This window comes from Bos mutus, chromosome 9 (assembly GCF_027580195.1).
Source record: "Bos mutus isolate GX-2022 chromosome 9, NWIPB_WYAK_1.1, whole genome shotgun sequence".
Lineage (NCBI taxonomy): Eukaryota > Metazoa > Chordata > Mammalia > Artiodactyla > Bovidae > Bos > Bos mutus.
The window spans coordinates 88,443,511-88,469,604 of record NC_091625.1 but is presented as its reverse complement, the minus strand read 5'-3'; the positions used below and the strand labels follow the sequence as shown (position 1 = coordinate 88,469,604).

Below are 26,094 nucleotides of genomic sequence, written 5' to 3'. Positions count from 1 at the left end.
TCTTTGATAGAGTGTTTTTATATTTAAAAATATATCTTCCTCTGAAGTTGGAACAATTTGAGCAACAAAATAAGTAATGTAGTAGTGAATTATAACCCAAAACATAAAATAAATATCCATGAATCCATACTGATATACATGATTGAAAAAATAAATGGGGGAGAATAGACAAACTTCCCATGCTGAAGAATTTCCAATAATTTACATACATATCCTGCCCTCCAGAAGCAGAGGTTAACTCCCAACTCCCTAAGAATGAGTTGTGCATAGTGATTTTCTTCCCAAGAATACAGTATTGAAAAATGATAACTTTATAGTGAAGAAACCTGACAAAAACCACCTCAGCCTGATGGTCAAGGTCAATGTCAAGTCATAAGTAACATAAATGTTGATGGTATATACTCTTGATGAGATGTAAGGCGAATAACATCTCACCTCTGTGATCTTCTTTCCTCCAAAACCTGTAACCCCCCTTTAGGCATGAGAAAAACACCAGAAAAATTCCAAATGAGGAACATTCTTACAAAATACCTGGCCAGTAAGCCCCCAAACTGTCAAGAATACCGAAACAAGGAAAATCTGAGAAACTCTCACAGCTAAGACATAACAACAAATGTAATATGGCAACCTGGATATTGAAATAGAGAGAGGATATTGGGAAACAATTATGAAAATTGTTATAAAGTATGGAGTTTAGTTAATAATAATGTATCAGTATTGCCTCTTTAACCATAGTAAATTGACCGTATTAATGTAAGATCTTACTAATAAAGGAACCTGAGCGTAGGGTATACAGGAAAGCCCTACTAGCTTATTCTGTGACTCAAAAACTGTTTAAATACACACACAGTCACAGATACCTTCTATAAAAAGTAAAACATGGAGATATGAAATTACTTTCTAAACAGACATGTACAGAATTGCTAACACCACTTTCTGTTTGGCAATTCTGGAATCATTCCATTTTGGTTGTTGTCTACACTCAGGGTTTACGAGGTTCTTGAAGCCCCGAGAGGGTTTCCTCTGCCTGATTGCCCTGCAAAGGCCAGTGGCATTTAAGAACTTGGCTCCTGGCAACAAAATGCCCTTCCTGTTCCAGCCAGAAAAACAACCAGCATCTCCCCAGGAAAGGGAGCAATGGGCAAGGAGCTGCCAGCTCCTTTGCAGAAACTGGCAGAATGTGCCTCTTCTTCCAGGCACACACAGCCTGGTGCAAAGGTGTTTCGGTTTGGGTTGCAGATGACGGCTGGATGTCAGCCACCCTCTGCTCTTTCCCCCAGCCCGCATCTTTGTGGTGGCCTTGGGGGACTCAGGGTGACACGTAGGCTGCTATTGGGTGACTAATGAAGGCCATGGCACTGGAGCAGAAGCCAGTTTACATGGTTTGTTACATGGTTTGTTAAAACCACTAGCTCAGAAATCTCAAGTGTCATACAAAATAAGATTAAATTTTATTTCAAATGTCAGTGAGTGGATATTGGGAGGAACATGGACAGGGTGGTGAAACTAGAGGCATATTGAAAATCCAGTTGACTTGGATTTACATTTAATACTTTTCCACATTTGGTCAGGACTTAATTGTTCATTCACACATATACTTCTTGTGTTTAAATAATTAGATTACAGGAAGAGAGTCATAGCAGCTGGGTAGCTTGACTTCTAGAAGGCAAACAGAATAATAGAGAGTGGTGAAATTGGCAACTCCACACACTTAAATTCGTGTGTGCATTTCTAGAAGGAAATCTGGAAGTATTTATCAAGAGCTGTATATATATTTATACTTTACTTTAAAAATTATTTGTCTTAAGGAACTAATCTAAAATATGCACTACAATAACAAACAGATATTAAAAACTTATAAGTTGACTAAAAAAAGAAATCTGTTAATGAGGAGCTGGCTAAATAAATCATTATCCCTAAGTACAAAATTATAAATTGAATTATAATACTTTTCTTAAAAATAATTTGTTCAAAAATAGATTTGCAATCTTAATGTAAAATGAAGAAATTAGACTATAAAAATGCACATGATACTTGCCTCTTTATAATCTTTAATATTTTCTAAATTCATATTTCTACACAAACATATATTACTTTTATAATAAAAGGAAAACAGTGACTGATAAATTCCTTCCTTCCATTTTTTCATATCCTAAACAAGAAGGATGGAGAATTGATTTAAACTCCAGTTCCAATAGGTTGTTGACTGACCTTCAGTCAAGGAAATTTTGAAGTCCTCATTTTTAAAACAAAGGGTTTGAACACAATAATACAAGTCCTCAGTTTTTTTATGATTTACATGACTATAATATACATTTCTATAGCATATTACAGTTCTATAGCATATTACAGTTAATGATATAGCATATAATATCATTTATATAGCATATTACAATCTGCCCATGTGTATCTAATCTTTTAGGATTTTAGTTGTTATTATTTCTTCAATACTACTCACCTCTGCTTCAGACTCTCACAGAAAAGCAGAGTAACAATAAAATCAGTTATATCAGCTCCTCTTAAGAGTTCTGCTGTTTCCACTAAAATTTTATTTGGAAAACTAAATTCTATCCTGAATATGTATCTCTTGCACAATACTTTTTAAACAAATATTTGCCACCATTTATTAGAAAAACATTTTATTTTCTCCACTAAAATAAAAAAATCCTAAAGTTGTTCTGACCTGTCTACACAATTTGTGCAGATATCAATTAGTAAATATATGTTGAAATAGATGAAAACAAAGGACTGCAAACAACGGAAAGACAGGGTATCGGAGGAAGAACATTCTCGACTGGGGACCAGCACGTCGGGGCTCTGGCGTAGTGACTGTGTGCCCGAGAGAAATCATTTCGGCTCTTGGGCTCTCAGTCTCTTCCTCTATAAATTTAAGAGGTTATATTAAAATAATCTTCAAGGATTTGTTCACCTATATAATTCTACTTCAAAGGAAGTTTGAAAGAAAATGTCTAGCTTTAAAAGCAAAAATAAATTTAAGAATACAAAGACTTAGCTTTGCTAGTATTTGCTTCCTACAGCAATGACAAGCAAAATCTGAATATTTATGACCCACTTATATTTAAGAACTCTCTTATTAGATTTTGATTAAAAATCACATTAAAAAGTGAGACAGTATCCAGTTGGAAATGTCCACTACACTATGATTATATACACAAAGTAGCAAAAACACTTTTAGGACTGTTAAGTGTTACATGCTGACCGGGGGGTCAGTGGTTTTGTCTCAAGATTTTGATGGCAAATGCCCTCCTGGAAGGCACTGGGTGGACTGAGCATGAACAGTAAATGGCACCAAATGCCAGCCTAATCATCTGACTTCTGCCCAAGTCTGGGCTTCCCCTTTTCAGAAGAACAGAAAACTTGAAAGTCCAGTGGCTTTCAATCCTGGCTACACCTTAGAATCATGACAGGAGATGTTTAATCATTTTCCTGGCCAGAACCCACCTCTTAGGAATGAAGTCAGAATCTTGGGGAGTCGCCTGTATGCATTGTCTTTAGAATCAGAGTGATTCCAATGTACTGCCAGTTGAGAATCACTGGGTTAAACAATGAATCGTATGAGGAAAAGGAAGGAATGAGAACTGTCAAAACTCAAAAAAGAAAAAGAATAGGTTTTTCTCAGCAATGTACTGGGTTGCACTGGTTGTGTTTGCTTTTTTATAAACTGTGCACAAAGAAAGGAAAAAAAAAATGGGAACCTGCATGACAAAAAAAGTAGAATTCAAGAATGACAGTTGTCCATGAATTTTAGAGGAAAGTGGAAACTATTTTTAAAAATTAGACCAGGAATGAATCCTGTCTTGGGGAGCTGAATGCCAACACGTGGGTTTCCTGATTTTACATAATCTATGCTTAGTCACTCAGTCGTGTCCGACTCTTTGAGACCCCGTGGACTGTAGCCCACCAGGCTCCTCTGTCCATGGGGATTTTCCAGGCAAGAATACTGGAGTGGGTTGCCATGCCCTCCTCCAGGGAATCTTCTCAACCCAGGGATCAAACATGGGTCTCCTGCATTACAGGCAGACTTTACCATCTGAGGCACCAGGGAAGCCCTTTGCATAAGCTACTATGCATTTTAAGCAGACACGGTCACCCATCACTCTGGCCTCTGTTTATCAGAGGGATTCCTGATCTTCACATGCCCATTCTCATATTAACACCATTCTGACCACAACCTCTTGCTCTTCACATCAGGGCTGGTTTCACCTCTTCTTCACGGTTTCCACACCTCTCATCCTCACCAACACGGTTAGTTGAGATAAAAGGGAAAAACAAACACAAAGCTCAGAGCTGCACATGATTTTCTCTGGGTTTTCATACCCCAAACTAGCTTCCCCACAAGCCTAGATTAACCTTTCTGAGATGCCACTCTCATCCTCAAAAAAAAAAAAAAAAAATTTTATACCTGTTTTGCCTCTCATATAAAACCCAAATACTTACCTGCTAGCCCATCCATCATCCCGACTCCCTATTTCTCCCTGTATACAGTTCCTTCTCCAGCCAAGCCCACTCGGTGGTCAGAACACATTTTCCCCTCCATCTGTGTAAGTGAGAACTCATTGCTGTTGCTCCTGCAGTTAATAGCCACCAGCACCCACAGCTCTATGGTTTGCCTTAGCTGCCAAATAATCCTGCCAGTCTGTTCATAGGAAGGACAAAGAACAGACAAGACTCTGTTTTGGTATTTCTCATCGTAAAATTGCTGCAGTAACCATTGGTATTGCCCCTACTAATCCTTTCCACCCTAAACTGAATTCCCAGGGCTCCTTTTCCTAATATTTCAGTAGGGGTTTCAACTACTCGTGCTGGCTTCTGTCAGCCAGGGCACTGCCTATTTCCCCAAACTAGTCTCCAGTCCTCCCCTATGTTCTCCAGGCATCCTACTAATAATGGATCTGATTCCTGCTGCCAAATCCACTTTGACCCAGCTTCCTTCCTTGAATTTGCATCACCTGTTCGTCCCTGCCACCAAAGTCTAGAACCCTTCTGTGAAAGTTGCTCTGTCGTGTCTGACTCTTTGCGACCCCAGGGACTACACAGTCCATTTAATTCTCCAGGCCAGAATACTGGAGTGGGTAGCCTTTCCCTTCTGCAGAGGATCTTCCCAACCCAGGGATCGAATCCAGGTCTCCCAAACTGCAGGCGGATTCTTTACCAGCTGAGCCACAAGGGAAGGCCAGAGCCCCTCTACTTACAACTAAAAATGCCCATCCATCCCTTATCCTCTTCATTTGGCCTCCTTTTTGGAATTTAAGGGCCTTACATATCCTTTCTTAAGTGACTGACTCCCTGCCCCCACCCTTGCTCTCCAAATCATAAAAATTTAGCACATCTTCAGGGTGGACCAGATGCCTGGGACTGACTTCCCTTGGCCTGCCTAGTGCTGGTGTCATTTGAGACTTTAAGCCAACAGGCCTTGAATATCCATCTCTTGCAGGAGATTTTGTTCCTCCCTTGCCAGGTGCTCTACGTTGTAACCTCCAGGGCTATTTTAACTTGCTAGCACTTTTCTCCACCGATAAGCAGTTCTGTTGTTTTCGGGTATGTCTGCTCTGTATGAGAGATTGCATTCTTTTTAATGTCTACTTTTTGTAGACATTGACTTTTCCTTTTACCTCTCCTGACACTTCAGGCCTTGTCCAGTGACAGAAATGGATGCCTAGAGAGTAGTCATGCAGGTAACATTTTGAGGTTTGACGTTCCCTGAAGTCAGTGGGATAACATTGGACTAGATGTTGGCTCAAGATCCACCCTAATTATTTCACTTATTTCCCTGTGTTAAGATGAAGGAAAAGTCAATTTAAATGACATTAAAATGAAGTCAGTGACAAACCAAGAAAAAAGCAGTTTGGGTCAATCTATAGTCATTTAATGGTTACCAGTGACTTCACTGAGGCTCAGGTTTTTTTCTACCCATCTAATCAGCTAACTATGTTAATGTACCAGTAAATGTCTAAAGAGACATTGGTTTCTTTTGGTTACACCTGAAAATATTAAACACCTGAAAATATGTAGATAGGAAGACATTTTTCCTAAATACAGACAGACTCAACTGATCATCTCTAACCTCTATAATCATCACAGACTCCAAAGATGGTCCTTAGTGGTAAAAAGCAAAGACAATCCAGCCTTCCTAATACTGTGCAAACACTAAGCTGGGAGTCCATCACAAGCAGCCTACGGTTTTAGAAACTGAAGGAAGACCACCATGCAGTGCCGCCACTCCGCAGCCATGACCCCCAGTGATCCAGAAACTATTACCAATTCTTGGCATATGATGCTTTATTCAGAGGCAGAGAAGCTCAAACAGCACAACTTAACTTCAAACAAAATGTCAGTTATTCATTATTGCAGAACAGCCCTTTGTTCTCACCATCCCCACCAACCCCGACTTCATTGTTTCCTCTGAGATGCTGTGCTTCTGAAAATGGCACCATTCGGAGTGACCAAAGCAACCTCACGGAAGTAAAACAAGAGCAAGTGAGTGGAAGTCTCTACCTCTTGATGCTAATAAATTTTACCGGCTAGTGAAATGGTTTCAACACAACGCCATTGCAACATGACCATGCAAAACTGACCAAACCTTTCCAGAAACTTACTTTAACTCCCTAATGACAATGTTCCTTATAATAGCCCTGCTTAATTCACTTATTCCAACTCCACAAATAGCTATTAGATACATGGAATTTTTCAGGCAAGAATATTGGAGGGAGTTGCCATTTCCACTCCAGGGGATCTTCCCAATCCAGGGATTGAACCCGTCTCCTGTATTTCCTGCATTGAAGGCAGATTCTTTACCCACTGAGCCATCCAATAAGATACCTACTTTGTGCAAAGCATTGTGTTTAAATCAGTTCCTCGTTCTTATTGTGGAAAGCTTTCTCTTTACCAGCGATGTTATGTATGTTTATTTGAAAACCATAACACCATATGGAGAATGGCGTGGCAACATACTCCAATATTCTTGCCTGGAGAATCCCATAGACAGAGGAGACTGGCAGGCTACAGTCCATAGCGTCGCAAAGACTCAGACACAACTGAAGCAACTTAGCACACATGCACACACGACACCATAACACTACTGATAACAACCCCAAAATCAGCTCACCCTTTGGACTTGACCCAGGGATCAGTTTTCCAACTAGAACCTCCACAGCCCAATAATTTGCCAACAGAGAAAATAACAGGTGGCTGTTGTTCAGTTGCCCAGTTGTGTCCAACTCTTTGCAACGCCATGGACTGCAGCACACCAGGCATCCCTGTAGCTTTTTTTAAAAGACAATTGGACTCTATCTGAAAACTCTGTTCTTGGCTTTACAAGCAAGATCTCCCCCTAAACCAGTGAAAAGGAGAAAATGCCTCACTTTCTGTTTGTGCAAGATCCATGAAGCAAGGAAACAACCCTAGCTTTCCAGAGTCACCTGGTTGCTGCCCAGTAGCGGCCTTCAAACATACTCTTGAGCAAAGGTAATTCATCTTCATCAAAAGACTTTCTGCTACTATAGAAGAATGAGAAAGGATTGTTCCAGAGAATGAGTGTCATCACAGGGGAGAAAGTATATTCGTTTTCCAGGCCCATCATAATGAAGCACCACAAACTGAGTGACTTTACAATCACTGGGCATTAAGACTGTCCATCTGATGAGAATACAAAGTTGGCAGTCATTGATTTACAAATCTGAATTTTCAAGTTGGCAGAACTGTTTTGAATCTTGCCTGTATGAAGATTATCATGGGGCAATCATCACTTTTCACCCTTTTGTCTCTCTGGCTTCATTGCTCTCCCAACTCCCTCAAAGGGGGCCTCTACTGTAAATCCCCTGCAAAGCAGATACTGTCTGTTAGGCAAATAGTTGGAGAATCGGCCACATATTTTGCTAAGTGAAGTGAAAGTGTTAGTCACTCAGTCATCTCCATGAACTGTAGCCCTCTAGGCTCTTCTGTCCATGGAATTCTGTAGTCAAGAATACTGGAGTGGGTAGCCATTCTCTTCTCCAAGGGATCTTCCCAACCCAGGTCTCCTCCATTGCAGGCAGATTCTTAACCATCTGAGCCACCAGGAAAGCCTGTATTTTGCTAAACCTGGTCTTTTAAAGTTAAAACCAAAAAGAGATCAGCCTCTAGCTTTCTGTTTGGTTGTTTGTTTTGCACATGGCCACACAAGATACAACCCATCCTTTCTATATAATGTAAAAGTTACTACAAAAGTTCATAACAACTAATTTGTCCTTATTAATTTGGGGTACAGTTAAGATTAGACTGGCGCATAAGCTCAAAGAGCCACTCTTCCATGATTTGTGGGTGCATGTCACAGTGCCCGGTACAGCTAAGCAGTTGGGACTCCTACTGAGACTTTGCTTCCTGTTGCCCCACATCTCCCTTCTTGCTCCAGTCTGATAAAGCAGCAGTTACAAAATGGTTTCCCATTGACTCTGGTGGTGTGCACTGCCCTGTTGAACACCCACGTTCCTTGATTTACCTTCAAAAAAAATCTGCATGGAGGATTTGTCACTAACAAAACCAAAATGAGGAATTTAGGCTGGAGGTGGGAAGGTTGAGCTGTTCATTTAATTAGAAAGATTTACCTTCCTTTTAAAAGCAACCTCCTGAGAAAAGCAGGGGAGTTTTGATTTAGTAAGAGAAAATAATAGTCAAGCGGTATTGACAAATTAATTATTTAAACAAATTCCATTCCAAGTAATTTCTTACTCCCTGGAGTTTTTTTGTCAGTTGTTTTGGTTTTAATGACAACATAACACTTGCTCATTTTAAAAAATTCAAAAAATACAAAAGCAAATAAAGTAAAAAGTATAATGTAAAAAGTGAAAATCTTTCCTTATGTTTCCTCATCTCACTCCCCAGAGGTAATCACTCTCTAATTAAGCAAACCTCTGAACATATATACTTAAATGTTTTGTATAGAGTTGCTTGCTCAAAAAAATAGAGTTTATTCAACTTTTGCACTATGAGTTGCTTTTTCTCACTTTACAATATAGTCTGGATTTTCTTCATGTCATTCCATGTTTCTTTTCAAAGAATGTCATTTTATTTTTTGATCAGTGGTGAAATAGCAACCAAAGGTGTAACTACGTGAACGTGGACAGCTAGCCTGCCACAAGAAATTCCAGCTTTATTTCTTTACAGGACTAAATTTTCAACAGGTTATACTGGGAAAAAGTGGAAACTTTAGAACAAAGCTGAGTGAATAGTATTTCCTGGGCTGTTGTCAAAGGTGGGGGATTTCATTACTTCCAAATGCCCAATTTTTCTACTAAGAGAGGATAACTGCTTTCAATTACATGAATTCCCATCAGGCAGACAACAATAGCATGGACATGATTCTATAGCTCTTGAGCAATAAAAAGTATATCACAGATGGAGAATGGGACAAAGAGAAACAGCTCTGCCTCTGTAATAAGGTAGAGAGTGAGGATCATTACCTGCAAAATACTCCAAAGGTACATTAACTGAAAATTTTAAGCAAATAAGTTGTACACTATTTCTCAGTGATTTACAAGACTTTCGTAGAAAATTCTAGTATAATCCATGCTGCTTGTGCATATCTGGCATCTTTAACTGATCCAGATGCTTCCTTTGTATTTCTTCTTTTATTTTCCCCTTCAAACTTTTCCCCCTTTGATCTGAACACTGTTCCTTTTTTCTTTCTTTAAGCCCAGAGAAACAACTAAAATAGGCAAGTTAATCATCTTCAGATCTAATTTGAGGTGCAAAGAGACTTTTAGAGCTTTATCTCTCTAACCTTTTTTTGCCTCCCACTACGGCGAAATCTTGGATTTCCCCAGTGGCTCAGATGGTAAAGAGTCCATCTGCAATGCAGGAGACCTGGGTTTGATCCCCAGGTCAGGAAGATCCCTTGGAGAAGGGCATGGCTACCCACTCCAGCATTCTTGTCTGGAGAAATCCATGGAGAGAGAAACCTGGTGGGCCACAACCCATGGGGTGACCCAGAGTCAGACATGACTGAGCAACTAACACTTCCACTTTTCATGGCAGAATCTTTGTGAAAAAAATAGATTTGATCTAATTTATAATAGCAAAATTATATACTAACTAATCAATAATATAAAAAACACTGCCTGAGATGATCTATATTGGTTTAATTCTTCTTTGTTTTGTACATATTAATCTCATATCATCATCACTTCTTAGAAAGAACTGGTCAGTTTTAAAACTCTTCAGATAGTTTACTTTTAACATTTTTTACTTATCAATTATATTTCATCACATTTATATTAAATTAAATGTTATAGTTAAATGAAATATTAGTTACAGTTATCAATTATATTTAACAACTGGACTGTTATAATACAGTCACAATTCTGCCTTTGTTAGTGATAATTAAATTTTTAATGCTGCATAATAAATATTTCCAGAGCATTATACTCTAATTTAATAAATAATTATAATGAAATTTCTTCCAAGCAAAACAGATTTTTTTTTCCATTTTAATTGCATTAACACTCTCATTTCAGCTCTTAGAAAAGGATAGCAAATGTGTAATATTTTATTACTTTGTCATTTAGTTGCTCAATCGTGTCTTATTCTTTGTAACCCCATGGACTGTAAGCACACCAGGTTTCCCTGTACTTAACCATCTCCCAGAGCTTGTTCAGACTCATGTCCATTAAGTCCATGATGCTATTTCATTTTTATTACTTATAAAGGAAAAATTAAGACCATAGCATGTTGAAGTCACTTTTCCTAGATCTATTAGAATGTCACCACACAATTTAGGTTCACAAACCATCAGAGTTTGTTGCTGAGGTAAAGAATTTCCATCTTAACTCAGCTATCACGCCCCTGTCCTTATACCCTTCTATTTTATCCAGGCACCTATCTTCAGTGTTTTTCTTTAAAACTTTTCATAGCCAATTATGCCACCATATCTTATTCAGATCTTATTTTTCTGTTGTTTGAAGGAGTCTTAAAAGCTCATTTTCTCTGAAGCCTATTGATTAATGGGAATGTAGACAAAAATAGCCAACTCCTCATTTGACATCTTCACATGTACATTTTATAGAAACCTTGTTACAAAAAAAAAAGGAAAGAAACCTTGTTACAGACTGAATGTTCCTGAAAGTTCATCTTTTGAAGTCTTACCTGGCAATGTGATGACATTTGGAAGTGGGGCCTTTGGGAAGTTAAGGTCATAAGTGTGGTGTCCTCATGAAGGGATCAGTGCCCTTATAAGAAGAGGAAGAACACAGAGAGGTCATGTGAAGACAGAGAAAGTTGGTCGCCATCAGCAATCCAGGAAGAGGGCTTCACCAAGAACCAAATCTGCCAGAACCTTGACCTTGGACTTCCTGGTCTCCAGAACCATCCAACAAATGTCTGTGTTTAAGCCACCCAGTCTGTGGGATTTTGCTACAGGCACTCCTGAGGTGACAAAGACAAACCTCGAACTTGGCACATCCCGGACTGAATTCATAATCTACCTTCGGCCTATCTCAGTCTGTTTTCCCTTCAGGATTCTCTGTTTTCACATGCCCTCCCCCACTTTCAATTGTTTTCAAAGTAGAAACTCACAGTCCATTCAATCAGTCACCACGCCTGTCAATTATAGATCTAATCTACATGCTCCCCACTATTCCATTACTCACAATTTCAACTGCCATTATGACAACCCATGGAGAAATAAAGACAGTTCTGTGCAACAGTCTATGTTACAAACTATCCATTGATGAGGCTATTATTAGTATCAGGTTTACCAAGTGAAAGTCACTCAGTAGTGTCTGGCTCTTTGCGACCCCATGGGCTATACAGTCCATGGAATTCTCCAGGCCAGAATACTGGAGTGGGTAGCTTGTCCCTTCCCTAGGGGATCTTCCCAACCAAGGGTTCAAACCCAGGTCTCCTGCATTGCAGGAGGATTCTTTACCAGCTGAGCCACCAGGAAAGACCAAAAATACTGGAGCAGGTAGCCTAGCCCTTCTCCAGTGGATCTTTACAACCCAGGAATTGAACCAGGGTCTCCTGCATTGCAGGTGGATTCTTTACCTGCTGAAATACCCATAAGTGCAGCTAAATGAATTAACTTGTAGGCTTAGACTGTTGGGCATTGTTCATTTAAATGTTGGGGAACGTCTACCCCAAACTAAGAGTTTAAGTCTGGGTAATTTGTGCTGAACTGTTCCTTCTGATAACAATTAGCTAGAGTTCAACCACCTCTTGGCAAAATACCTAGCCAAGACAAACAAATTTATACCACTAGTGCCCAAAACACAGGCTTGTCTCTACTTCCTGTAACAAGATGGAATGTGCCATCTGCATGGCAGTAAGGGGAAATGGCACCCCACTCCAGTATTCTTGCCTGGAGAATCCCATGGACAGAGGAACCTGGTAGGCTACAGTCCATGGGGTCACAAAGAGTTAGACACAACACTTAAACTTTTTATTACTATAACTAGAGTGTTCAAGCATAAGCTTAAGAAGAAGTCAGTAGAATGCTGTCTGATACCACTGAAAATAGGAACTTATTGGTCCACTAGACTATACATTTTGAAATACCAAAGACCCTGACTTGTTGCCCATTGCATCATTAGCAGTTAACACCAAGCATAGCATGTAATTACAGTTTAGTAAATATTTTTTGAATGCATGCAAGCACAGCTCCATTGTCTCTTCATTTTATGGTTATATTGTGATGCAAACTCCAAAGGATCATTAATGATTCTAAATCAAGGTAATAGTTTGAATCATAATTATTTCTAGCAATGAAATCAAAAGCCATTGGAAAAAAATCAATGGGCATTGAGAATAGCTTTAAGTTTTCTGGACAAAATTTTCAAGTCAATAAATTCCACATAACATGGCAAATAGTGATTAATGTGTCCAAAATGTATGTTTTCTTTGCAGTGAAAACTGCTGATGCCAAGTCAAAATCCTTTTCCTTCAGTTTAAAGGAGTCACAATTTAAATTATGTATTCCCCCACCCTTAGCACCAACAATCCCAGCTTCAGAGGTAGATTCTAATTAATCCAAGCCAATCCATTGGTTCAGGGGTGAGTTGCTTAAATTGAAGGGAACAACTAACATTCCATGCTTTTATAAAGAGTTTTTCTCTGTCCCCTTATTGAAGTGAATTTGAAAACATTATTCCATAGGCTTGTGACCTCAATTTTTTGGCCACTATGGAGAACAGTATGGAGTTTCCTTTAAAAACTAAATATAGAGTTACCATATGACCCTGCAATTCCACTCCTGGGAATATAACTGGAGAAAAACATGATCCGAAAGGATACATGTACCCCAGTGTTCATTGCAGTACAGTTTACAACAGCCAAGACATAGAAGCAACCTAAACATCCACTGACAAAGGAATGGATAAAGAAGATGTGGTAACAGATACAGTGGAATATTGCTCAGCCATTAAAAAGAATGAAATACTGCTATTTGAAGCAACATGGATGGACCTAGACAGTGTTATTCTGAGTGAAGTAAGTCAGACAGAGAAGGAGAAATATTGTATGACATCCCTTATATGTAGAATCTAAAAAGAAATGATGGAAATGAACTTATTTTACAAAACAGAAAGAGACTCACAGACTTTTAAAATGAACTTATGATTGCCAGGGGAAACGGATAGTTTTAGGGAGTTTGGGAATGTACGTATTGTACATGCTGCTGTATTTTAAATGGATAACCAACAAGGACCTATAGTACAGCACAAGGTACTCTGCTCAATGTTTTGTGGTAGCCTGGATGGTAGAGGGATTTGGAGGAGAATGGATACATACATACGTATGGCTAAGTCCCTTCGCGGTCCACCTGAAGCTATCACTTTCTTATTTGGCTACACTCCAGTACAAAATAAAAAGTTCAAAAGAAAATAAAGATGGTGTGATTTTGCATGGGTTTAAATTCTTTTTCCTTTAGTGTTGTTTATAGTTAAACTTATTTCGTTTATATGAGATCTACTATTGCAAATATATTGTATTTTTTTGCAAACAGATTTTAAAAACAATTTGAAGGTCAAACCATTTCCTTGAAACATTTTTAAGTTGCTAGTAACTAGCTGATCACATCTTAGCTTCGAAATATAATTGGCTTTCATCAAAGGAACCCCCAGTAGGCTACAGAGTTCAATCAATATTCATCAATAGAAATTTATATCTTTATAATTCCTTTTGAAATAACACCTGAGAACAAGTATATTAAAACAGTCTTGAGCACTGCATCGAAGAAATAAACCTGAAACTTTTCAAGGGCATTTATTTTAATACATGTTTTGAACAGACAAATGATTTATATGAGGATCTAACCTTAATAAGGTTCACATAGCTTCAACTTGATTTTATTTTGCTTTGGAGCCTTGACAAATATATGAGGGTTTTTTAGTTAGGGATGTCTCTTTTCCTACGACACAGCACCTGATTTCTAAGGCAAATGACAGTCAGACTGGTTCCAACAAATCTAACACCTGGAGACATCAAAATGATCTTTTAAAATTATAGGAATCTTTACTCCACTTTAATCTCTTCATTACTGTAACCTCACTGTGTGTGTATGTGTATGTGTGTGAGTGTGTGTGTAAACACAGTGGGTACATGCACACAGTCAGTCAAGACCAGTGATACTAAGGATCAGAATTACTTTAATAGTAATCATCACTTTCAGAACATGTTAAACGATTAAAATGGTAGTCATTTACTTTCAGGAAATGAAAGTAGATACTTCCTCCCAGAGGCTCCATTCAGTACTATAAGCTCTTGTTAGTAAACTAATTTGATCAGATCTTTTCTTCTGTGGTTCAAGAAAACATGCTTGGAGAGATGCCTCGTGCAAGTCAACTTGCAAGACCAGATTTTCCAATGACGTTTTGGAAAACCATTGACAATTTGGACATTCAAATCTACCCAAACGTGTAAGAGGATAGCAAGATAATAAAATGTTTCAGAATCTGCAGGATTGGGATGCAAATTAATAGACAGTATGCATGCATTAGGGGATATCCAGGTGACACTAGCAGTAAAGAACTTGCCTGCCAACATGGGTTCAGTCCCTGAGTCAGAAAGATCCCCTGGAGGAGAGCATGACAACCCACTGCAGTTTTCTTGCCTGGAGAATCCCAATGGACAGAAGACCCTGACAGGTTATATGGTCCACAGGGTCGTAAAGAGTCAGCCATGACTGAAGCGACATAGCATGCATGCACACACATCCGTACTTTAAAGCACAACAGTGTTCTCTTCTTAGCAAAAAGGGATCAAAATATGCAGAACTATATTCTTTCCACTTGGCTCAGAAACTCCTAGACTTATACTCTGATGTTAACTAAAATACCAGTGGCCAACCTGGCTTGCCACTACATAAAGTCCTTTAATAAACAGAAAAGCACAAGGCAAACGAAAGTTTGGACCTTTCTTCTTGGTTTTATAGGAATAAGGTCTAAACAATATTTTCACTTTGAAATTATTTCAGATTTTAAGTAAAATTTCGCAAAAATATAAAATATTCCCATGTATGATTTACCTAGATTCCTCAAATGTTAACAATTTATCAGACTTACTTTTTCATCCTATCACCTATCTGCTATCATTCTGTCATCTGTCTACCTATCTACTTATTTATTCTTTTTTCCTGAGACATTTGGGAGCAAGTTGTCAACATCAGGATGTACATACCCCCAAAAATGTTTATTTTATTTTACTTAACCACAGTACTCTGATCAAAATCAGTAAGAGGAGGCCCATAGGCATCACCAATCTGTTAAAGGGCTTCAAGACCTAAAATGGGCAGGACAGGACTGATCTCTGAGTCACCACTTGGTGAGGAGCCACAGGACAGCAGGTGGGGAATATTTGCATTAAAACTTGTGTGTGAGAGAAACAAGCCACCGAGATTTATGATGCTATTTGTTCAGCAATTATCCTATTCTGACTAGAAAGAATGAAATCCCAAATTTGGAAATTAATATGCATAGAAAGAGAGTTGAAGCCATGGGGCTGGACATGGTAAGTGAAGAAGAAAAATGAAGAAGAAACTAAGTGCTGAACTTGGGTAATTATTACATTTTGAAAAAGATGAAAAACTGTTAAGGAAGCAGACGGAATAGGAGAAATGGAATAGTAGAAAGATAATCAGAAATATATGATGACATAAATTATGTAAATGATACCATGTTTTAATTCCTCAGATGTCTTCATAGGGAATAAGTCTGTATATGTGGTCTCAGCTAAAAAGATAAGAAAGGTAACTATTTCAGCAGGTTTTCTGAACTATACCTAGAGATTTGCTAAATGACAGGTGTGGTACTTCTCCAAGTCTAGTTTCTTTACCCATAAAAAACTGCTATTCAGATTAAAGAAGGTAATATAAGCAAACACATGCAAACGAATCTTTCACATCTTCTGACATGCACCTATCACTAAATAAAGTTGCCTTTTCCTGTCCTCTTGCTTTCTTCTCTATTCTACCATTTCACAGGCTATGTTAGAATTTGAGAATTAAAGAGCATATTTAAAAAATGATAAAAATTTTAATCAAAAGTATAGATATTACATGCATTATATTAGTTACACTACAGATATTCTACCTATAAAGCTAATTCAAACCATACTTTGATATTCCCTTTGAGAAATAGACCGAGTAATAATTACAGAAAATAGAGGCTATGATTTTTAAATGCCACTCAAAGAGAATCAAAAAACATACCACAACTTGCTGGGCTTTTGTACCAGGAGATTCTCATGAGCTATACAAAAATGCACACCAGTCCTTAGAAACTCAAGTTGAATGTCTCCAACCCCTCTTATCTCGTGGTCCATTATCACGAACACATTGTGAAAAGGAGGAGAGGGAGGCTAAAATGTTAAACCATGAACTTTAAACAGATATATATATAACTTTATCTAAATGGTATTTGTTAAGTTCTTTTAATAGTAGATGTGAATGTCTTCCATAGAAAAGAAATATGAAATGTATGCATTCCAAAAAAAAAAAAAATAGATTAACATTACCAACAGTCTGTAAAACAAAATCTACCTCTCGTCTGCTTAGAAAAGTCTTATTAAGCGGCACTTGGAACCACCATTTCTGAAATTTGATTTCAGAATGGATTTGAGCAAATGAAAGCATTTTGATAAAAGTCCCGTAATTGCATCTCTTTCTCCTTTCACCTTCAAGCTGCTTTTCTCTTTCCTCAGCTTGAGGAATGTACAATTTTCTAGATTAGAGGCTAAGAGACTGTTTTCATAATCAGCAGCCATCTATGCAGAATGACAATAGAGCTGAAAAGAGTCTAACCTATGCCACCAAGGAATTTTCCAAAGAACTTACTCTTTCTATGAAAAATGCCAGAATCTGAGTGATAGGTCCTAGCAACTCCTCCCCCTTAGAGTTTTGGGAAGAAAGTGCTGCCATCTACAGGAAGTACGTGGAATTAAACCTTACAAAAAAGATGGAGAAAGTCTTTTGGCTTTTATAGCTGTAAACAGCTAAAAAGGGCGGGGCGGGGCGGCGGGGGAGGGGGGGCGAAAGCATAACAATGGAGAGTAATAAAACGTCCCCACTTTCCAATTCTTTTACTAAATATATTCTCCTCCTTTGCTGTCCAGTAGAGCAGCTTCTAGCCATTTGGGGCTAGGAAGCACTTGAAATGTAGCTGCTGTGACTTGAGGAACAAAGGGTGTTTTTGTTTTTGTTTTGTTTTTCATTTTAATTAACTCAAGTGACTTTAGTTCTAAAACTGACATTCAAGTCAATCATTGGAAAACTTTTAAGTATGCTTGTGACTACTTAGGTATATTAATCTACCTTTTCAACTGTGTAAATTTTAAGATATTTATATACAGGTAAAATATTTCTGATAAAAATTTAGCATTTGAATTGAGATGTGCTGTAAGTGAAAAACGCACACCAAATTTTGAAGACTTGGTACAAAGTAAAAGAATGTAATCTATCTCATTAATAATTTTTAGATCGATAACAGTTTGAAATTATGACATTTTAGAAATGTTAGATTAAAAGTGTCAAAGTTAATTTCATTGGTTTCTTTTTACTTTTTAGTTTGATAACTAGAAAATTTTAAGTGACACATATGACTCATATTATACTGCTACTGCACAGCATTGTTCTGATTTACAGATGGAAATTTTTAAAAAAGTAAATGTGTTCAGAATTACATGAAATGCTGTATTTTAAAATATTTTTAGGTCCTAAGTGTTTAATTCTTGTCTGGCCCTGAGATTAATAAAAAGCATGCAGTAGACACTGATACTTGTATGTATGAATAGAACACGACTTTGGGGGAATTTACCTAACATCACTTTCAATGACCCTCACTGTGAGTGATAAATATCTTAACATGGCAGACACTGTAGACTTTGATGAGTATAATTACAGAACCGTCTCTACCATGGTGAAAGAACTGATGACCGAAACCACACATTTTTAAAGAAATTTCAGTGAAGTTTGTCCTCTGTTCCATTTCTTCCATTAACTGTCTCCTGTGTATACATTCCAAGCACTGGTCCACAGCAACCTTCTACTGTTCCTCCTTCTCAGACGTGTAGGGCACAGACTGTTCTCCATGGTCCCTCTCTTTGTCCTTAGCTGGGAAGTAGTCCCCCGTAGCCTAACCCTATCCTTCATGGAGGATATCTTCTTCCCAGCCACAAAAATCATACCTCCCCTCTCTTTCTTTTCCATGCCCTATCTTTAACATGTTCTTCTGTTACTCGGAAGACAAAAACAAAACAACAGGTACATGATTCAGCTGGCAGATACCCACACAGAGATACGGAGCTCAATCTTCCTGATATGCAAAGCCTGTCCCATTTTAGTATTGAAAGTCTCACCTTGCTGGAAACCAGGTCGGTTGGTCACCCTACTTGCCAATCTGACCTGTTGACAGCAAAGCAAGAAAGAGGGAAGCGTCAGCTTTGTGCACCAGGAATACGCCACTGCCTGTGTTTCCTGCAGTTTCTCGCCTCTCCTTAACCATACAGTCACCTTTCTCCTTACCAGTCTCTTAACTGGCCTGATTTCTGTTAATCTTCCAGGCAATCACTTCTCTTCCAAATTCTTTACCTATTCCTCCAGGCTGAGGCAAATTGTTAACATTATATTTTAATCCTCTGTCTCATCCCCTGGGGCCTTCATAAGCTGTGAGCTGCTTGAAGTCAGAACCAAGATATGACATTCATTTGTGTCTTCTCTTCACCCTGTAGCCGAATTTGTGAGTGGATGAAGGTTGGTGTGTTTTAGAAAGGGACCTGAGCTTTGGGTAATTTATTTTTCTTGAATGTTTATTGGAGTATAGTTGATTTACAATGTTTTATTAGTTTCAGGTATACATCAAAGTGAATCCGTTATACATAAACATATATCCACTCTTTTTTTAGATTCTTTTCCCATATAGACCATTACAGAGTATTAAGGAGAGTTCCCTGTGCTCTACAGTATGTCTTTAATAGTTATCTATTTTATATACTGTGTATATGTCAGTCTCAATCATCCCATCTATCCCTTCACCTCCCCTACCCCTTGGTAACCATACATTTGTTTTCTAGATCTGTAACTTTATTTCCAGACATGGAACAACAGACTGGTTCCAAATTGGGAAAGGAGTACGTCAAGGGTGTATACTGTCACCCTGCTTATTTAATTTCTCTGCAGAGTGCATCATGCAAAATTCTGGGCTGGTTGAAGCACAAGCTGGAATCAAGATTGCTGCAAGAAATATCAATAACCTCACATACACAGATGACACCACCCTTATAGCAGAAAAAGAAGAGGAACTGAAGAGCCTCTTGATGAAAGTGAAAGAGGAGAGTGAAAAAGGTGGCTGAAAACTCAACATTCAAAAAACAAAGATCATAGCATCCAGTCTTGTCACTTCATGGCAAATAGATATGGAAACACTGACAGACTTTATTTTCTTGGGCTCCAAAATCACTGCAGATGCTGACTGCAGCCATGAAATTAAAAGACGCTTGCTCCTTGGAAGAAAAGATATGACCAACCTAGACAGCATATTAGAAAGCAGAGACGTTACTTTGCCAACAAAGGTCCATCTAGTCAAAGCTATGGTTTTTCCAGTAGTCATGCATGGATGTGAGAGTTGGACTATAGAGGAAGCTGAGCACCAAAGAATTGATGCTTTTGAACTGTGGTGATGGAGAAGACTCTTGAGAGTCCCTTGGACAGCAAGGAGATCAAACCAGTCAATCCTAAAGGAAATCAGTCCTGAATAGTCATTGGAAGGACTGATGTTGAAGATGAAACTCCAATACTTTGGCCAGCTGATGCGAAGAGCTGACTCATTTGAAAAGACACTGATGCTGAGAAAAATTGAAGGTGGGAGGAGAAGGGGATGACAGAGGATGAGATGGTTGGATGGCATCACCAACTCAATGGACATGAGTTTGAATAAGCTCCGGGAGTTGGTGATGGATAGGGAGGCCTGGCGTACTGCAGTCCATGGGGTCGCAAAGAGTCAGATATGACCGAGCAACTGAACTGAACTGAACTGAACCAAAGTACTATATATAACACTTAAGGAAATAAATTGCTTTTAGAAATACACAAAAAAATTAAATACATAAATAACTTATATGCTAAATATATGTTAATGTATTATTTTGTGATGTACTTTAACATATCCATTTTAATATAGTAAAATCAAATTTGCATACCTTTATATATAGCAACATTTCAAAATGTATTTAAATACATTTTAAACAGGTTTTAAAACACTAGATTATCAGTGCTCATTTTTGAGTGCTAATCTTTTCTATTCTCTTTTTTATTTTTTAAATTTTGAAAGTATGATAACACATTTACAGGAGACTTCAAAAATACAGAACTAAGTTACATATAGTTCCACAATATATTGCAATACTTTTTAAGTGGATAAATTAAGATTTTTAGTTGGAGTTTTAATATTAAACCCTCAAAAATTAGTAGAATGAATAGACAGAAAAGTAGAGGGATACTAGACCTGAAAAGCACTATGAACCAATTCAACATAATAATATTTTTACAATTTTCACACAACAGCAGGATACAAATTCTATTCAAGTTCCAATACTCTATAAACCAGGAGACACTGGAACATATCCAGGGACATATAACATGATGCAAAAATTTCATGGTCTAAAGGTATTGAAATCATAAAGCATCTGTTCTATCACTGGAATTATGTTAGAAATCAATATCAAAAGTATTTGAAAATAACCCACATATTTTCAAGTGCAAATGTAACATTTACCAAGAGAGATCTTTGACTTAGTCATTGTAAGCTTCAACAGAGTTAAAAGACTGAAAAACACAGAGAGTGATTGCAGAGAAGAAAGCATTTAAATGAGAAATTAATACCAAAATGAGAAACCAATATCAAACATATTTTTAAAACTCCATGTTATTTGGAAAGTAAATGTTGTTGAGTGCTAATTACGTAAATAACTTTAGCTGTATAAATCTCAAAACCCTGTGAAGTTAGTTTTATAATTATCCCAATTACAGAGAAAACTGGCGCAAAGTACGGACATTAGTCCAAGGTCATAGAATTTGTAAATGGAAGAGCTGGGACTTGAGATTTATCACACTTTAAAAGCTATAGCCCATTTGCAACCACATGGATGGACCTAGAGATGATCATATTAAATGAAGTGATATAAATAAATTTATTTATAAAACAGATATAGACTCACAGACATAGAAAACAAATTTACCAAAGGGAGAAAGAGGTGGGGGAGATAAATTAGGAGTTTGGGGTTAACATGTACACACTACTATATGTAAAACAGATAAACAACAAGGACTTACTATATAGTACAGGGAACTGTATTAAATATCTTGTAATAACCTACAATGGAAAAAATCCAGAAAAAGAATACAAATATATAAAATATATACATGTATATGTATAACTGAATCACTTTGCTGTATACCTGAAACTAACACAACATTGTTAATCAATTATACTTCAATTTAAAAATGTTTATAAAAATTATTTTTAATAAATTGGTAGAATTCACCATTTTTTTAAAAAATGTGATAGCAACCCCCTGGATTGCAAAGAAAGATGTCCACATTACTCCCCCAAAATCAAGTAACATATCAGCAAAACTAACTTATAAAATAATGTATGAAAATCTATGCAGTCCAGTACTCTTGCCTGGAAAATCCCAGGGACAGAGGAGCCTGGTAGGCTGCAGTCCATGGGGTCTCTAAGAGTTGGACACGATTGAGCGACTTCACTTTCACTTTTCACTTTCATGCATTGGAGAAGGAAATGGCAACCCACTCCAGTGTTCTTGCCTGGAGAATTCCAGGGACGGGGAGCCTGGTGGGCTGCCATCTATGGGGTCACACAGAGTCAGACACGGCTGAAGTGACTTAGCAGCAGCAGCAGCATGCAGTCCAAAGCAATATTTCAGCAAATACCATGCTGTTTTGGCACAAGATGCACAACATATGTCCCAATGGATTCTCCAAAGATAAATTAAAAAATGGTTATTTCTGGAGGAATAAACCCATCCATGGAAGAGTAAAGAATAGAGTCTTTATGACAGATTTATTTCTTATTCCTTTAAGTTAGAATTATAATCATTTTTGCCTTGGAAGTCACCTTAGAAGTGGTTTTCAGCCTTGACTGCTCATTATAAGAAACTTGGGAACTTTAAAAACTAATAAGATTTGATTATCACCTGCAGAGATTGTAATTTAATTGGTCTGGGGTCCACTATTTGAAAATGACATTATGCTATCCACAGAACACCATAAAGACACCACCCCCCCAAAAAAAACAAAAAAAACTGTTAAAACTAATAAATGAATTCAGTAATGTCATGGGATACAAAATCAATATAAAGAAACTTGTGGTGTTCCTGTACACTAATAATGAAATAACAAAAAGAGAAAAAATTTTAAAATCTCATTTACAATTGCATCAGAAAGAATAAAGTACCTGGAAATAAATCTAATCAAGGAGGGAAAAGATTTGTATACTAAAAATAAGAAGACTCTGATGAAAGAAATTAAAGAAGACATAAATAAATGGAAAGAAATTTCATTTTCATGGATTAGAAGAATTTATATTGTTAAAATGTCTATGCTACACAAAGAAATCTAGAAATTCAATGCAATTCCTATCAAAATTTCGAAGGTATGTTTCACAGAACTAAAACTAAAATTTATGTGGCACCTCAAATGATTTTGAATAGACAAAATAATATCTAGAAAGAACAAAGGTGAAGGTATCATATATCCTGATTTTTAACTATACTATACAGTTATAGTTGGGCTTCCCTGGTGACATAGTAATCAAAACAGTATAATGTTAGCACAAAACAGACTCATAGCCTAATGGAACAGAATAGAGAGCCCAGAAATAAACCCACACATATGTGGACAATTGTTGTTGTTAAGTTGCTCAGTCATGTCCGACTCTTTGCAGTCCCATGGACTGCAGAATGCTAGGCTTCCCTGTCCTTCACCATCTCCTAGAGCTTGCTCAAACCCTTGTCCATTGAGTCAGTGATGCCAGCCAACCATCTCATCCTCTGTTGTCCCCTTCTCTTGGCCTTCAATCTTTCCCAGCATCAGGGTCTTTACCAATGGGTCAGCTCTTCACATCAGCTGGCCAAAATATTGGAGCTTCAACTTCAGCATCAGTCCTTCCAATGAATATTCAGGACTGATTTCCTTCAGGATTGACTGGTTTCATCTCCTTGCTGTCCAAGGGACCCTCAAGAGTCTTCTCCAACATCACAGTTCAAAAGCATCAGTCCTTCAGTGCTCAGCCTTCTTCATGGTCCAACTCTCACATCCATACATGACTATTGGAAAAACCATAGCTTTGACTAGACAGACCTTTGTTAGCAAAGTAATGTCTCTGCTTTTTAATATGCTGTCTAGGTTGGTCATAGATTTTCTTCCAAGGAGCAAGCATCTTTTAATATGGACAATTAATTTACAATAAATGAATAAAGAATGTACAATAGAGAAAGAATACTCTCTTCAATTGCTGATGTTAGGAAGATTGGACTGCCACAAGCAAAGAGTCTGCCACAAGCAAACTAGACCACTATGTTGCACCATACACAAAATTAACTCAAAATGAATTAATGACTTTGAACCATAAACTTCCTTAATGAAAACACAGGAAAGAACCTCACTGGCATAAGTCCTGGTGATGTTTCATGGATCTGGCTCCATATGCAAAGGAAACAAAAGCAGGAAAAAAAAAGTAGGCTTTACATCAAAGTAAAAAGCTTTTGCATAGCAAAGAACACCATCATCAAAGTAAAAAAGAAATGTACTAAATGAGAGAAAATATTTGAAACCCAAAGGAGGTTTATTTAAAGATGTAGAAGTTAGGCAATTAAAAGAATAAGACCCAGATTTAAAATACAGCAGTTCATTTTCCCTTTGCCACATGGAGCCAAAACATTCATCAATTCTAAATGAAGCAGGACTAAAATTAACACCAGGACTATGAAATTTGGGGGGGGGGGCTGTATATTAATTGTAGTCATGTATATTTGTGTAAAATCACTTATTTACATATTTATTTATAAAATCTTAACAAGTGGCACCTTGTAGAAGGAAAATTTTCTTCACTTAAAAAAATAACTCAATGGCATATTGGGTTGTTTTGCTTTTTTAAATGCATAGACTCAAGCAAGACCAGGAAGCAGAAAACAAACCAAATGATGAGCTGGAATATTTTCATAAAATAACAATCCCAAACACAATATTACAGAGGTTGGAATTGTTCTCAAGATGGAAATAAGGAGAAAAGAAGATAGGAAAGCTGAGAGCACCAGGAATGTTGAAGTCTGAATTGCTCAAGAACTTCTTAAGAAGAGGGATACTTAATATTCTATTCTATTTCAAGATGCTTGTTTATTGTGCTGTAAACTTTTTCTTTGGTAAAATCTGGCATTAACTACAAGGTCTTGCCTGGGTGGCCTTTTGTAGAAATCAAAGGAAGAGAATAAATTCTCCATCTGACTCTACTCAGTGGACAAGAGGTGCAGGAAGTACAATGATCTGCAGGGAATGAAGTAATTGAACAAGATTTCTGGGAATATGTGTCTGTTGAACACATAGGGAAATTAGTCTTTACAAACTGAGAGTTGTGCCAATCTTTCCTAGATGGTACATGGTGCGATGAACCCTGATCACAGCTTAGTTTACACATAGGCATATATGCTTCAGTTACAGCTTTTTGTAAACTCTACATGGCTTGACTTGTAGCATAGATTCAGACACATTTGATTAAACTTTTATTGATTTTATAATTTTCAGATTTACACCAACCTTTTCCAGTTCTGATAAAGAAAGATCCCAGAAGGACCCAGCATCCTAATGATGGGAGGAATGAGGTTGCACGTCACTGAGAAGGATCCTTGAGTAAGGACCATTCCTACCTAGGTATGTCACCTGATTCACATCATCAAAAACATTTACCAAGTGGAACCACATGTTGTGCCATTTTTATCAAAAATGGGTCCCAAGATATCCATTGTTTAGATCCAGCCACTGGGTGGTATTCTGCAGAGCAAAGCTCCATAGCTTGGTGCTCAGGCCTGGCCATGCCAAGGAAATATTTGAATATTTAAATACAATAAAAAGAATCTAACTTGTAAATAGATTTTTAATGTATTATATTAATAGAATCATACTATCTCATGCAATGGAAATCATAGGAATATTCTGGCTTTATTTTGAGTTTTCATTGTTGCTATTGTTACTCCAAAGTACATAATAATTTTTATTTTTCCATATGATCAAAAAATACAGAAAGGCTACTTTGAGAGGTAACCTTATGTTATTTTTTTTTCATTTTGAAAAATTACCTCTTTGTGATTTAATATTGAGAACAGCTGAGAAATTAGTATAGACAGCTTTTATAACGCCCAATTCTGCCAGTAGTTCAGTGTAAGACCTTGGGTGAGTCAACCCCTTCCCCCATCTTCCCTTTTCTTCCTCTATAATATAAAGGATTGGGCTAGACTTTCTCTTAAGCCCCCTGGAGCTTAAGCATACTGTCATTTTATGATTCTGAATGAACGATTATTATTGTTTCTGTTCAATTATTA

At 37.4% G+C, this 26,094-nt stretch overlaps 1 protein-coding gene across 4 annotated transcripts in view; it reads right to left on the bottom strand.

Annotated features, from left to right (window-relative positions):
- ESR1 (estrogen receptor 1) overlaps positions 1-26,094 on the bottom strand; it is a 408,809-nt gene that overhangs the window by 308,053 nt on the left and 74,662 nt on the right. Inside the window, exon 2 of one of the 4 annotated variants that reach the window (XM_070376882.1) lies at positions 18,841-18,886. The exons of the other annotated variants lie outside the window; for them this stretch is intronic. The gene's annotated coding sequence lies outside the window, so the exon portion shown is untranslated. The remainder of the gene's footprint in view (positions 1-18,840; positions 18,887-26,094) is intronic. 4 annotated transcript variants of the gene reach the window in all.